We start from the raw sequence: 15051 nt of genomic DNA, 5'->3' as shown, positions 1-15051 counted from the left end.
TATTTTTATTTCAAGTATTTTCCTGCATCTAATTTTCATTCAAGTCCCAGTCATTCCTCAAAGCCCCAAATTCTTTCCCCTGATCCCTTCAATCAAGATGGACTTTTTCCCCTCTGAATTAATGATCTGTCCTTGTCCCACACATTTTATCACCTTCTGTGGGGACCTGCATCTAGCAGGGGTACACTCATGTAGGTGGAACACCAGGGGACTGCTGGCATCCATACACTGTGCCAATCAATGTCCATCCCGATTGCCTCTGGACTTTGTCCTACTTGTTGTTTGCATTTTTAATACCACCTCTGCCTCTTGCTCTATAATCTCTAGATTATAATAAATTACATCCGTGCTTTCCTCTCCTATTCTATCTGGCTTCAAGAAAAGATGTTTTAATTTGATAGCTCTTTCAGGGCATTGTACATAGTAGCAAGCGAAAATATTTATCAAATGAATCCTCAGGTAAAACTAGACAAAGGCCATGACATTTTCATTGGTATAAGACTGAAATAGACAGTTTCTTCATCATTTGGCGCAGAAATGAAATTTACTTGCTAGCATTACTCTCTTCCGCCTACTCCCTAATGCCTACTCAAAGTCTCATAATTTTTAATTTGAAAAGGAACCAGTGGGATATTTTGATTTTAATTCATGGGGAAAAAGGAAAATAAAATTATTCTAACTTTATTCTTCATCACTGACAGTTCATAATATCACTGTCATCCTATAGAGCATATTTAAAAGACATTTGAGAGAATCTATCCATCTTCTCCCTGATTTAACATTACATTTTAATTTTTGTTCCCTCTCAGGGGAACTGTAACTCAGCAGCCACTTTGTCACTTGTGCTCTTCCACTACTCTGATATAAAACAGAAATAGTAAAAACAGTATGACAAGTCGCAGGGACTAGATACTGACAATGTCATAAAATTCTCTGTTGTTGTACAAAGAAATGGCTTTTGTTTCAAAACCATTTGGTGAAAAAAATAAAATAAAAATGAATCACTCCTACCCTGTTGTAGGTATAGAAAAACTAAAGTTTTATCACTGTGGAAGACTCGGTTTGTGAGAAGAGAAAACAGCAAAAAGTTGTTGAGATGTGGAGTCTCACTGGTAGGCTTTTCTCACCCCCTTCCCAGGAGATGGATTCGATTTCCCATCTTCACAAAGTGACAAATGAATATTTGAAGTACCTGAGATCATTTGCAGACTGTTGAAACCAAAAATGTGAAACCCACAAACCCCAGAGACCTGCTTCTAAGGCAGTCACCAACTTCACACTTAACTTTGGGGTTGTCTGTGTTTAGATGGCTGGTGCCGATACCACCATTCCCATCTGCACACAACCCCCAATCTCCCACAGGAGCTGCAACCCCATGTCAGCCTCAGTCTTCTGGAGACTTAAGAGTTCAGAGCTGCTTGGAATTTGGAATGTAGGATTTTATAAACTTCAGCAAGCTCTGGGTCTAGAGGGACTAGGCTTTGAATTTAAGTTTATAGCCATGATTCTCAGATAAGGGGCCACAATACCTGCACATTGATATCTCCTGGATACTTATTTAAAATGCAAATTCTTGTTATCAACACCTAACCCACTCAACTAGACTCTCCAATGGTTCAGCTCAGCCATCATCATTTTTGATTCATAATTTCTTTTCATTTAAAAAATATGGCCGGGCATAGGGTAGCTCATGTCTGTAATCCTAGCACTTTCCGAGGCCAAGGCAAGAGGATCATTTGAGGCCAGGAGCTCAAGAACAACCTGGGCAACACAGCAGAGATCTTGCCTCTACAAAAAATAGAAAAATTATGTGGGCATTGTGATGTGCCCATGTAGTCCCAGCTTACTTGAGAGGCTGAGCCAGAAGATTGCTTGAGCCTAGAAATTTGAGGTTGCAGTGAGTTATGATGACATCACTGCACTACAGCCTGCGTGACAGGATGAGAGACTCTGTTTCAAATAAAAGCAAAAAAAGCTTACCATGTCAGCCATGTAAGTTCAGATTACCTGAAAAATAAGCTCCCAAAGAGCTTTGCTGATGATTTCAGTCAAGAAATCGCAGTACTACTCCCAAATAGTGCCTCAACCTGAGTAAACCCTCATGATACTTAAAGCTTGTGGAATAATGTTGTACTGAGTTACAGATACACAAAAATCAAATTTCGAATTATGCCAACGTAATTCACCAATGTCTTTTAGGAATATTTAAATGATTCCTTTGTTTCTCAAAAATCCCAAGCAAGAAAGCCTATTTAGCTATTGTTAAACTAGACACCCGACACCAGGGTGAGCCAGGGGACCATCTAGTCACCATGAGGCCTGAGAAAAGACTGGCTATACCTGACTCTGTCAAACCGAAATTATTCTGGGAACTTCCACACAAATGGCACATCTGTAGTGACCCTTTCAGACTTACTTATTTTCAGCAACCTTGAGCAATTAATTGCAGCAAAAACATAAACTATCTAAACCTAAATAAAAGTCTACTGTTTCTACTTAGCACTGAAAAAGTATATCTCAGAGTAGTGAAATCTTTTGTTTTCCAAATAGCATATTATAAACACCACTTTTAGAGCATTTCCTTCTTCAGTTTTGTGCAACTAATAGTTTCTTCAAGTTAGTTAGGTGATTGCTAGCAATTAATTAGTAATGTTAACATGGTTGTTATTGACCAGCCTGGCATTAGTGATAGACAACATTAATATAATCACTTTATTTCTCAGAAAACCTTGGCGTAGGAACTTCATAGTACTGGGAAATAGTTGGGAGATAAAGAAAAATAGATTATATGCTTTAGATTGAGCCAGTTGCGTTAACAGGCTGCCAGGGTTTTGATAACTGAATTAAGGGCTAAGGCTCCCTTTTCTTAGGCAGCTAAGACATTATTTTTCTGTCCTTCCCCTATACCCAGTCTGACAATGAATCTTCACAGAGGCCAGAGATGTGATTCTGCCATCTTAGCTACTACCCCTTCATTACTGTTGCAATTGTAATCACCATCAGCAAATAAGGAAACATTTTATAGACTAAATTTGAAAAGCCAACGTTCAGTGGATAAATTTAGATCTTTTCTGAGAATCCAGAGGCCAAAAGAAAGGAGAGGACAAGCCTACTCTGCTGTCTATTTTTCTAAAGTTCCGAGTTGTCAAATATGAAATCAATACTGGTGATGCCCCGGAACCATCTAGCTGCAGTGTTATTCCCTATGTCATCTTTGTTCAAGAGTCCCTAGCGGAAGAAAGGTACACCCTTAAGGATCAAGTCTGTTTTTAGACTGATGCAGAATCCCAGATGTTTCTCTGTGAATTCATTTGTATCCTTTAGTACTTTATGTACCCAACCTTTTCCTTCTAAGTGACTAAGTTAACTCTTTAATAAGTACCCAGGCAATTGAAGTTTTAAAAAATAGCTTTTCTTCTGGTTAAAATGATTGGGGAGAAAAAAAGTATCGTTTTTGTTTGAGTATTGGCTCAGGCTACTGTAACTACTCTAAAAGGTGTTCTAATAAGTGTTTCAAGCTACTTATGACAAGCATGAAATTACAGATCCCCTTCCAATAAGGATAATGATTGCCACTCACTGGGTTCCAGATAGTGTTCAAGGTAAACTGAATACATTATCATCAATTCTTACAGCAATCTGGCAAATTACAGCCCAATTTGACAGATGAGGAAACAAATAGACAGGCTTAATGACCAATATAAGGTTAGGCAGGTAATAAGGGGCAACACTCAGATTCGTCTTTTCCAAAGCTGGTGTCCTTTGTGCTACCACAGACTTCTTCTTAGAGGAAATCCCCAGATTCTGTTTAATCGTCCTGCTCAAAGTTATCATTATTTCTTTAACATCATGGACTTACGATTGCTGGTGGTGGTGGTGCTATTAAAAAGAAAAGTATTAAGGTGACTAAGACGCAGGTATCACACAGCCTCTCTGGGTCTGAATACTGGCCCTGATCCTTGCTACCTGGACTTATGTCTGCAACTCAACTTAGTTCCTCTATTTCCTCCTCTTTAAAATGAGATAATAGCAGCACCACTTCACACAACTGTTGCAAGAATTAAATGAATGAATTCCATCCTTCTCAAACTTCAATGTGCATAGAAATCTCTTGGAAATCTGGTGAACCTGTGGCTTCTGACTTGAAAGGCTGGGCTGGAAGGGGTAGAGGGAGCCTGAGATTGTGCATGTGGGACACAGGACAGTGGCTGACATGGAATGAGTTTTCAATAAATGTCATCTGTGATCATTTAATGACCTGATTAAGGAAGGTTGCTTGGAGAAATTACTACTTTCAAATAAACTTTCGAGGGAATGACGATTTAAGAAATCCTACATTATGCAGGCCAGTGTACTGTGCTGGTCCTTCTACAACATTCATTCCACCACTGCATGACTGAAGGGTCAGGCATGGGCCACTTTCTTACCAGAAATGGTATAATTTTGGAATGCAGCTAGGAGTAATGCGATTCTGTGATACAGCTTCCTGAAGAGCAATTCTTTCTGATTAATAAATAATCTTAACACCTCCCCAAAAAATGTACCATGATCACATTAATGTACACAGCTATGATTTAATAAAATAAAAAAATGTATCATTTTCAAAGGTACTTGGATGAGTACCTTTGATTGCTAAAATGTGAGTTTATCATTCCTTCTAAGAAAAAGAAATACAGCAAAGACTTTTGCTTTTACATTTGCTTCAAAGTGCTACTACATTCTGGACAAATAAGTTTTACATTGTTCTATTTTCACAGCTTTTTTATTAGACCTTAGTGGATGTAGAAAATTCTGATTGTATTACCTTCATCTAATAAGAGACTTTTAAAAGATAATGACTGTCACAGACACTGTTTCTCCAATTCAAAGTCTTCCCTGATAATTCATCTAGTTTGGTTTCTCTGTAATTATACAGCATTTAGATTCTCTTCTCAATACACCCATATTGCTTTTATGTGAACTGCCAGACTTCTTCGGGACAGAATCAGTTGAGTCTTATTTCCTTCCTTAGTAATGGTTCAAAGAGTACCACGAAGACTCTTTTAATTCCACTCATTTTGAGGTAAAGCTTTATAAAGGCAGTCATAGTGCGGGAAGCAGGGACGTGTGCTGAGAATGACATTGTTTCATAAAAATATCAGCAATTATTAACTCATAGAAGATTTGTGAGGCAAGTGGAAAGACCTGATAAGCCTCATTTCCCTGACCATATTCATTTTTACCCTGGAATATAAATTTTGCTAATTACTATTTAAAATTGCATTCGCCTTTTACCCAGTCACAATCATGTTCGTTTTAATTAGTTCAAGTTTGTGGGATGTAGAAATGTTTTTCTATTCACCAAGAAGTTACTAGAATAATATTGTCCAGGGTCCTCAGTGTTTCTGAGCAAGTAGGGTTCTTCATCACAGATGAAAGGACACTTTTCCCAAGTACAGGTATCTAAGGAACCTAAGCGTATTATATAACCCAAGAAAAGTAATTTATTTCCAAACCACTTATCACTAAAATTTAGCAATTCCCAGGAATAATTACATTAACCTACATTGCCCCCTAAATTTGCTCAACTAAACCTCCAGGAATACAGAGTGCTCTTTTAATACAGTACTGCATTAACCCCAAAGACTGTTCAATTGCAAATTATGTTTCTTTTCAGAACCAGATTTTCACAACAGGCTTTCAAATGCTTGGAATCTTCACTGAGGCTCCCCAGTGCATCCAAAGGTCAAGGAACTGACATTTCAATATTAGCAACATAACTTCGGAAGCTAGCAGAAAGATAAACACAGTGAGTTTCTTGTCCCATCTTGACAAGTATTATGGCTCATGCAATCCGAGGCATCCTAAGCGAAAACAACAGATGTTAGTATCTGCTTTGGGTAAGAGATCCCAGCAGGTCATAGCCAGAATCAGGAATCAGCATCTTCAACTTCCAAAATAAATAAATAAATAAGCTGTCAGGCTAATTATATTTACCTTCAGAATTCATATCATGAACTTTGAGAATGGACAAAATTAAATGCCAATCTTTAGAGACATTTCTGAGCCACAGATATTTTTGTGCCAGTAAGTGCTATAATTAAGTTTTAAGTGGAGTTGGACCAAAGTGGAGCAGAAGATTTTTTTTTTTTTTTTTTTTTTTTTGTAGAGACAGAGTCTCACTTTATGGCCCTCGGTAGAGTGCCATGGCATCACACAGCTCACAGCAACCTCCAACTCCCGGGCTTAAGCAATTCTCTTGCCTCAGCCTCCCAAGTAGCTGGGACTACAGGCGCCTGCCACAACGCCCAGCTATTTTTTTTTTTTTTGGTTGCAGTTCAGCCGGGGCCGGGTTTGAACCCGCCACCCTCGGTATATGGGGCCGGCGCCTTACCAACTGAGCCACAGGCGCCGCCTGGAGCAGAAGAATTTTTAACGAAGGCTTTAACAGGGTTTACATTTAACTTCAAAATAAAGCTTTCTCCCAAACATCACTCAAATGTTCACTGAAAATACATATATCCATTCAAATGCATCTTTCTAAAAGGAGAGTTCTGATGAATTCTAATCTTCTAGAACAGTTTGACTCATTCATTGGATATAATGGATTCCCCAGGGTAGGTGCTCCATTTCTGTTTGTTGAATAAATTATGGTTGCAATGTATCATTTTCTTGATAAAAATCCCCAAAGAGATCTCCAGCCCATACTTAGCTTATTCAAGTTAAAACTCTCCTTGTTTTCTACCCATCTTTCCCACTGTTTGCAGACATGAGTTCCTCACGATATTCTGCTAACCATGATCATGCTTTCTATTTCCCTTTATTTTCTCAGTTCTATCCACCATCAAGTCTCAATTCAAGTCCTACTTTGTCCATAAATTATTCTACTGCTTAGCCCATAATGCTCTCTATTAGGTTGTCTCAACCTTAGAGCCCAGTGGTTCTCATTTAGTTCTTTAATTGTCAGATATAATAAGAATGAAAGCTCCGTCAGCGTAAAGATCATCATGTCTATAGCTCCTTTTCTCTGCATGTGCCAAACCCAGAGGAAAGCATGAATATAGTATATGATGGGCTCCTGAAGCCTGAAGTAAAAGGGCCTCAGGGAGTCAGGAGCCCAGTTACCCTGAGGATTCCTTTCACTTATGTTAATAGATCAGGCTGAGATTTAGGCTCGGATCATGAGAGCTAAGCCAGATTCTTCCTAAATGGGATGGATGCATGATTTCCTTGCAGAATTATTGCAAACTTTTAATAATATTGATCCTCCATATCCATGGGATTCACATGCCTGTATTTAACCAGCTTCAGATCAAAAATATTCACAAAAAAGGAAAGGTGGTTGTGTCCATACTGAACATGTACACATTTTTCTTGTCATTAATCCCTAAATAATACAACTCTTTACCTAGCATTTACATTGCATAGGGAGTATAAGTAATCTAGAGATGATTTAAAGTGTATAGGAGGATGTGTATAGGTTATATGCAAATTCAACACTATTTTATATAAGGCATTTAGGCCTTTGTGGATTTTGCTATCCATGAGGGAGCTGGTCCTGGAAACAATTCCCTACAGATACTGAGGGATGACTGTATATGACCACAGACCCATGGAAGTCAGTCTTTTGGGTATTAGAAAATTCATGTTGATACCAATCTCTCTCTCTCTCTCTCTCTCTTTCTCTGTCCTTATAAATCAGTTATGCCAATCTTCACATTGCAAAGTGAGTTCAGATTGATGTGCAAATGTCTTCTTTACAATTATTAGACTATGTGCAATTCTTTTTTGAGAATAAGTCCAGCGTTGTTGAGAAGCCCATATTCTTCTTGACATTCTATTTCAAATTGTCCTCTGGAGTACCTGTGACAAAAATATCATAGAAGGAGGGAACAGGTGTTGCATTATATCTGGTTTTCTTTCCCCACAGACTCACTAAATCAAAACTTACACATAATAGGAAAGTGATCCACTTTCCCTAAAACCCAGAAGTTTCTGACAATACCTTCTGTGAAAGTGAGTCCACTAATAAGAACAGATCACAATCCTTGCAGCAGGGTAAGGACTGATAATTTATAAATACCGGCTCAACAAGAATTGCCAAGGAGAACCAGAAAGAACAAGTGAATGAGAAAAGAGAAAGGGTATAAAAGGCATGAATCACAGATGATGTGAGCTAAAAGCTACCTCTAAAGTGACACCAATATAGAACATGGAAGTTTTGCATCTCTTCAGCTTCTATGGAACAGAACCCAGTTCTCACGACAAACCTGCTATAAAGCTTAAACTTACTCAAAGTGTGTCAAACACTCACTTGTTCAATATTTTTTTTTTGAACTGCTGCTTTGTGTCTGGCACTATTGTAAATGTTGATGATGCACCAGTGAACAAAACTAAGTCTCTAGTCTCAAGACATTTATATTCTAGTAAGTGACCAGGTTCTAAAAGTCAGGCATTGTAATAGTGTGCATTAATTGAGCAACTACTAAGTTCTAGGAGTTTTAGGAGCTTTGTAGGTCATATTTGACTTAATTCTCAAAGTAATCCTAAGAGATGGAAAGATCATTGTCCCTTTTTTATAGCTGAAGCAACTGAATTTAAGAAAGAGCTAACTAACTTCCATAGGGTTGCACACTTAAGAAGAATTAGAGAATTCAAACTCACATTTCCCATTTCCCTGACTGCTTAGCAGGACAGCTAAACAGGCTTTAAATACAAGAGTACTAACATAAGTGCTCAAAAATATGTTCCACATCATGGATGTTTTGTGTTATAAAGAAAATTCGGAGCTGGGGAAGGTTTGGTTGTTGTAATATAAATTAATTTTATACCATGACTTTATTTTATGTAGAGCTATTGGGATAACAAATGGCAGAATATTTGTTCTCATGTTAAATTCTTTACCTATTAAACTAGTGTATGTTATACATCCTCCTACAGTTTCTCAACTGCAAATATATAATTTTAAAACATTTCCAAAAATCTTCAAATGAAAAACATTCTTCTGGGTAAAAAAGGCCATTGGGTGTTTTCTTTTCTCCGAACTCTCTTTGGCTTCCTTTTAGATTAGTTCTCAGCTTTCAGCTTTCAGAGGCATCTGAGCCTTGGTCCAGGGAATACACTGGCTCTACTGAGGAACTCTTGGCAGTGCTGAGGCTTTCCACCAAGCAGGGGGCTGGCTGCTGTGGACACCATCATTTCAAGTTGCCATAACTGAATGCTGTTCACCAGAATGCTGGGATTCCTTTACATGGACAAGCGCTTTGCTGTCTCAGGGGTGTTAATGAGAATTTCACAAATAGGTGGAGGAGGTCAGACCACAGATCTTTTCAAATCTCAGCTCCTGGGACCCACTTACAGTTCCTAGAAGCCCTGTGGGAAAATGAAAGACAGAGAGAAAGACACTAAGACCTGCCATTGACCTGCAGTGCACAGAAAGCTGTACTCAGCACACAGGGAACAGTACACATTGTCTTCGTCCCCGAGGAAGGGAACGCATTTGGAAGAAGGGAATGCATTTGAAATACCCAAGTCAACAAGCCATTCACCTAATTAGAGGTTTTCTTCAAACCATTGAAGAAATCTATTATAACTACAACATTCTTCCTCCCCTAAGGAAAGTTTCTTTACAAAAGCCATATAAACTGGTAGTTGCAAAAATTGCCTCTGGAACCAGACTTTCCAGGTTAGAATTATGATCCTGCAACTTTCTAGTTGTGTACCTTCAGCTGAGTTGTGTAACCTCTTGGGCCATAGTTTCCTTATGTGCAAGGTGGGAACAATAGCAGTGTGTTCCTCACAGCATGGTTGCGAGTATTAAAAGAGTTTATATAAACGTATACACACACACACACAAGCTTATATGCATATGTATATACATATACACATACATATGAGTTAAAGGAGTTAAACATATTAAATCTGTTAATATATATAAAGTGCTTGTAACAGTGCTTGTTAACAGTAAATGCTGTAGCAAAAACGGCTTCTCGCTGGTATTGCATTAGGTTTGTCTTTAAGCCAGATCTGAAGATGGAGTGAGTCATTTCCTTATTCTAGTGGCAGTAATAATAACTTTTCATTTGCATTAAATGTTTAATGAAAATTGGACATGTTCTATCTCATTTAGTTCTCACAACAATCTTCTGAAGTAGAAACAATTTTAAACTTCATTTGACTATGAAGAAAACAAAGCTTCGTGAGGTTTGAATGACTTCTCTAAGACTCAAACGCAGATCAGTCTGACTCTCCTGGAATCTATTTTTTTATTATAATCTCTTGATTCTTCCCCTCAACTATGAAAGAATGATGAGGGGAATGTTCTGACATTGGAGATGGGATGTGAACTAAAAATCAAATGGTAAATGATTAGAGGAAGTAGCTGAACAGATCTCTAAATTTTATCATTGGGGTCAATGAGGTACAAGGATTAGCAGCAGAGTTTTGCTGCCTCTAATGTTTCTGTAGGTATCTGAAGAACCACACTTCGGAAATTCACTCAGATTATGTGCTCCATTCCTAAAATTACCTTCACTGATATTTATAGATAAGAGAAGGATAGATGATTAAAAGGCAGAGTCACCCCAATCTTAGGTTTTGATCAGGAAAATGGAAAGGCTGATAGAGCTATCATAAATCTATAAGAGGGAGAAAAAGGATCTATGTCCTGGGACAGACACCCTGTCCTACATTAGATCTGCAGGTAGCTCTTTAAAATGGTGACCGGATCCTCCATGGTCAGCCCAATCTAGTCTTAAAACATCTAGACTGAGAAAAGAGCTAGTAGTGTTCCAAGATGCATCAAGACAAGGCTGAAGTTTTATTCAGTCCTTTGGGGCAGCCTGAAAAAATAATAAGTTTATTAAAATTGCCTATGTATCATGCTATGAAAACATCTGCAAGGATGCACAGATGGGCTTCAATTTGGAGAACTCTGTTGCTGCATATTAAAGGCCTTTGATTTTAATATCCAATAATGAATAAAACTACTGGTGAGTGTCCTCCTGAGTCATAATGTAATCAGAAGAGAGCGGCTGACTCTGGCTTTCATGTCTTTTCACTATTGAGTATTTGCTCTCAGCCAGATGTACCTAAGCTGAAAACACAACAATGAATCATTGTATATGTAGTGAAGGAGACCAAGGGGATTTAGTCAGAAGAAATGCAAGAACTAATTAGAGCCAAATAAAAATGTGGCTTTGAAATTATTGGAATTATTGAATTTTCTGGAAGCAATTAGCTCTAGGCATCCATGGTCTTCTAAACAAGCCAAAACTTTTCTGTAGTAAAACACGGTTTATTGAGCTCTGCCATCTATGTTCTCTACTTAAAGGCCCAGCCCCCATCCTGATCATAGATCCCTGTAAAGCAGGAGTTAGCATTAGGCTTGACCACTTCCACCTTCCCCGTGCTGCAGTGCTAATCCCCTGTGCTGATTCTGGAGTTGAAGCTTCTCTTTATGATCCGGAAGACATCATTGCCTGAGTGGTGGGGGGATTTCTGTGTGATTTGCTTCCTTTAGTTTCTCTCTCGGTCAACATCATTGTCTGAGTGAGTTGGTTTAACGTCAAATCAGATTTCCTTAAGTTACTTCCTGCTCCCATGAAAAACCACTTTGTGGCCCCAATTCTTCACTTTTTCCTCTTCCCACACTTTTTGATGCTACTTTGCAGCTCCTTCTTTCAATCCATAGAGTCTATTTCTCCACCCTTTGACTTCATGTGACTATCCTTTTGACCTGTTTTTGCCAACAGAATGTAAACTATCTATAAGAGGTGCTACCTCCAAGCCTTGTTTCAAAAGACCCAGGACACTCTGGCTTCCTGCCTAATCATTAGAACAGGAATAGACTATTGCTCTAGAAGGTGAGCGCAAATTCAGTTGTTCCACTGAAGATCTCAGAGAGTCTCTGCCCCAAATCTGCAAAGCCACCCAGCTGATCTGAAGCTGGTGTGATTGAGCACCATTGACTAGCAGAACGCCCTGCCATCCCGATAACTCTTGGAGGAAAAACCTCTGATGTTGTTTCAAGCCAGTAGACTTTGAGGTGGTCTGTAACATGGTGGCATTTAATGGACCCAACCACTGTGATCGATCCTCAGCCTTAAGTTCCAACACTCATCATGACACAGCCCCGTTCTGAATGTGAGCTAGAATCTTTGGCTCCTCATACCGTATCTGACACTCAGTACTTCTCTTAACATAATTATTAAATAAGTAATACTGTTGAACTCATATCAGTGAACTTTTGGATTGCTCTCTAATTTGAAATCAGGTGTAAGTTTCTTCTTTTCTAATCAGCATTCTCCTTTCTGGACTGTGTCTCTTTTGTATTCTTTTTTGATGTCCTTTCTGTTTCTGTTTCACTTTCATTTAGACAGAAATGAATAATAAATTTGGGAGATTAATAATCTTTCTACGTTCCCTTGGTAGTGGAATTTGAAAAGCGTTAGGAACCATATGAGAAGAAAAGCAAACAATCCTAAGGCAAATGAGACTGGAAAGTTTGCCTTGATCTCATTAATCTGATGATGAAATTCTGAATCACTAAACAAATCTTAGGGGTGTTATTGCATACTAACAAACCTTTATATGTTTATGTGATTTCAAATAGTTGTTACTTGTCCTACCTTTTATACATTATTATATTTTTTATTTTTCTCGAAACCTCACTCAGAAGCCCAGGTGGTAAAACTAACTTCAGATCTTTTTTAAGAAAGACTTAGTCTTTCTTTCTAGTAAAATTTAGAATATTGCTGCTTTTTCTCTTATCATCTAACACTTTGAGATCTTTAGCCAAAGAAATCATTTCTTATAATTATCAGCAGCACTGATTTACAGAATATTCATTGACCTTGCTTTTATGGGCATAAAGTTTTCAGGAGAGTATTCTACAAAGGTGAGGCCTTCAGACTGCCCAGATACCAGTAATTTTTTTTTTTTTTTCATTATTTCTCCTTTGGAATAAAGCTCATCACATTTTAATTTATCAATACTAACTTTGTGCAGCAAAGCAGTGAGGACTTTTGAATCACTATTTCCCGTCTGACATTTAAAGCAGTGAGTACAATGTTGACATCCAAAAGCTGTTGTATTCTGTGGTGATGTCAGAGACGATGTTCACTTAACATAGTTGAGAACTGGCTGCCTGTTTCCTATTTCTGCAGAGACAGATGAATGTATAATCAGAACAAGAAGCTCAGGAAGGGCAGAATTAATGGGAAGTAGTCTGTGTTGCTCTTTTAATTATCTCATTAGACAACGGCCAGTTAAAGTTTGGCGCTTGATCACATTCCTTGTCTCTTGCAGGATGGGAACATTTCCCATCATGGCCTGGCTGCTGATGCAAAGATGCTATGAGAGCCTTGTTCTTGTCTCAGTCTTTTCTGCCTTGTTAGCTGGTTCATTTTAATTATTGCATCTTCATAAAATCTAATATTTCAATATCAAATGTTCCATTCTTCAATTAACCATTAAAACTCAGAGAAGGGAGGATCGATGATCGCATGATATTCCTCGTCTATTTCTACACTTAACAATAATTCCATATCATTATTTTGAGACATGCTGGGGCCCACATAGCCACTGTATTCTTACCATCTGTGGAGTCAACTACATCTTCATTCACCCCCTGCCTTCAACACACACTTACTAAGCTCTTTCAGTGTTGAAGGCCTGGACAGAAGCTTTGATGGAAAGAAAGAGAAGCTTTGATCCCTGCTTTAAAAAAGCATTTATCTCTGTTCCTATAAGGGACTAACTTTAAGAAAATCCTGATAAAGAAAGGTAAGATGTTAAAGTAGAGGGAAAAAAAGACATGAGTAAAGGTCTAGAAGATTAAGAGTAAACACAGAAAACAAATACATGATAAGGAGATTTACCATTGCTTATCTTCAATAACTTACTAAGCTCCCTATTTATGTTTTCTGTATTTTCTCCAGATTCATTATATTTACAATTAAAAATATCAATAAAGTAGAAGTATACTGCTAATGTTGCAAAGGGAGAGACATGGAGATGATTGCCAAAAATTACTGGATGCTGTTAGAAAGCTAAGGAGAGTTAATTTTTAGGAAGACAAACTGGTACCTTATTTCATTATAAATTAGACCCCTGGGGGAAGTAGAAGATACTCAGGTATGATTTTATTTTTCATCTCAGAGAAAAAAATCTGACTCCTGCATAGGTGTCATAAATTAACTTTCTCTTATATGTTGCTCTAAATGAAGTCTGTCTCCATTACCACAGATACTAAATGCATGATCAATTAAAATGTGCTAGTTCGTTTTACATGGAAAAAAGTACTTTCCTATCTTATATAAATAATTTTTCAAATCAAAATCAGCACATTGTACCCCATAAATGCATTAATGTATACATGATTTATGTATTTATGATGTAATACAAATAAATAAATAAAATAAATAAATCTACATCTTTACATTGCCAGGAAAATTTGATCTGCATAATTCCAGCCTATCAAGATTCTTGTGAAATTTTGATCTGTGCCAGTTATGCATTCTTCCTATAAAGCCATCTTTATCTCCATTTATTACATCATTTCATAAATAGTTACTAAGAGCCTGCTATGTGTTACATACTATTTTATATACTGAGGGTTTAGCAATAAATAAGAGACAAAGCTTCCAGCCTTCATGAAACTTAAATTATAGGGGAAGAAATAGATGATAAAAGATAGACAGAGAAGTAGTATGTCAGACGGGGATTAGAACTGTGGACATATGTAAGGTAGGAGGGCGGGGTAGGAAGTATAGAGGCCTCTAGGCCCTGGGCCCAGTCTTGCATTTTGGAAGGAAGGGCAAGGAAGTCAGTAGATGTAGCAGAATGAGCATAAGAGCTAGGAAAGGAATACAATGTACTAAAAGGAACCACACCCTGTGGGGCCTTCTGGACCTAGAAAGACTTTGGCTTTTGCTCTGTGGGAAGTGAGAAGTCACTGGAGAGACTCGTTAACCTGTTTTAGAGGATCCATCTGACTGCTGTGTGGAGAATAAATGGCAGTGAAGCAAGAGTGGAAGTGATCAGAGCTGTTGTCTGCTACAGTGGTCCAAG

The sequence above is a fragment of the Nycticebus coucang genome, chromosome 11, assembly GCF_027406575.1.
Source record: "Nycticebus coucang isolate mNycCou1 chromosome 11, mNycCou1.pri, whole genome shotgun sequence".
Classification (NCBI taxonomy): Eukaryota; Metazoa; Chordata; class Mammalia; order Primates; family Lorisidae; genus Nycticebus; species Nycticebus coucang.
The sequence above is the reverse complement of the archived record's forward strand: the minus strand, read 5'-3'. Positions refer to the sequence as shown.